Raw genomic sequence first — 1,773 nt, 5'->3', positions numbered from 1 at the left:
ATTTCCCCTCTTCTGAAGCTCGTTTCCCCTCTTTTGGCGTGATAGCGCCATTACTAAACCATAGGAAATACAAGATGGGACGCCGTTGAAATCGTTTCAGTTTCCGAAAGCCAAATACTAAGGCTATCAGGTAGACCTGACTCACTATCAGGTAGACCTGACAGGTACACCTGATCAGGTATACCTGACACGTGATAAACACACATTATATCAGGTAGATCCAACAGGTACGGCTGAAAAGTTCCGTCTGTCAGGCCTACCTGACACCTGATAAGCACTCCCACTATTAGGTAGACCTGATCAGGTATATCTGTCGTCAGTTCCAACTGATAGTGAGTGGCTGGCCTAACGGTTTCGTGAAAAACGGGTCTTGCGCCAAATTACCACGCGTGTGTCAACCACCAGTTTCTTTTTCGAAAATTTTTTGCTTCTTGAACTTTTTTGTCGTGGGTACCTATTTTTCTCCTTAAATTCATCGTGACTTCTTGTAAGCCATAAAAAGAATATAACTGAAAATAAAAGAACTTACAAAAAGCCCCATAACACAAATTTCAAGTGTTGGTTTATTCCTAATGGCGTCGTTATTTTATTTATTTATTTATTTAACCTCCCTCTGCCCTCTCCTACTTTTTTTTTAGGTTAACCCTATGTGGCCTTTTTGTCCGCTTCAGAAGTCAGAAGCTCAGAATCTTTTGGCCTTTCATTACGAACCAAACGAACCACAGGTAAAATAGGTCTAGGGATAGGTAAATCTAAAATGAGGTTATTATCTACTCGGACCAATGGTTATCAGAACGGTGAGGAATGTAAGGATTCAATCCCTGACGAGATATTGAAAACAATAATATTTAAAAGGAATCAGCAACCTGGCCGAGAGTGGGTATCACACTAGGCTTGCACGCAGGAGGTCCGGGTTCGATTCCCGGCGGGGCCAAGGTTTTTTTTCGGCTCTGTGCTTGGAGTTCGGGGTGCACTCAGCCTCGTGAGGACAATTGAGTAGCTACTTTAATCGAGGGGCGACCAGTGGCGGCATTACAAGTCGAAGAGACGAGCGATAATAAATATGATGATTGAGTTAATGGAAGACATTAATACTGTGATACCCACAAAGTTGTGAAAAAGCTCTCTGCTTTACCACAAAGATTCATGATTTGATTTTGAATTTTTGATATTTAAAAGGACTCCTTCGCCCTATTCCAGCCTTTCAAATGAGCTTAGTTAGCTTCAAGGGTAACGCGTCTGCCCTGTAAGCGCTAGGCCGCGGGTTCGATTATCTTCCGGGGTGGATTTTATCCTAAATAGATAAAGTTCCTTCTCAAAACGGCTGGCTTTCTCCTATCCTGTCTTCTTTCTCCTTCTTCATTTTGGTTAGAATAAGACCTTGGCAATTACATTTTCACAATTAGGGTACATTGTCATCTGTCAAACCTCTTTTTCTTTCTTTTTCAAGTTGATCCTAAGACACCTGGAATGTCATGTTCCCAGAGAAATAACTCAAAATTACAACATTGTTAGGTCATGTTTATAGCAATACTGTAGTGTTAGGTCATGTTCATAATGGTAAATGTGGCCACATTATAACCCAGCCCTAGAATGGAGTTTTTATGTGCTTTTTTTCCCGGGTTATTATTTCCTAATGTGTCCCCAGAGCCCAATTTACTTTGCTTTGCTTTTGCCCCTATCCACTATCTGTGTAAATCCCTCCACCCCCCGGGGGCTACGCGTGTTCGCTACGCGGGGTTGCGTATACGGTCGCGCTGCGCGCTCCCGGGG

Source organism: Diaphorina citri, unplaced genomic scaffold (genome assembly GCF_000475195.1).
Source record: "Diaphorina citri unplaced genomic scaffold, Diaci psyllid genome assembly version 1.1 scaffold1149, whole genome shotgun sequence".
Classification (NCBI taxonomy): Eukaryota; Metazoa; Arthropoda; class Insecta; order Hemiptera; family Psyllidae; genus Diaphorina; species Diaphorina citri.
The sequence above is the reverse complement of the archived record's forward strand: the minus strand, read 5'-3'. Positions refer to the sequence as shown.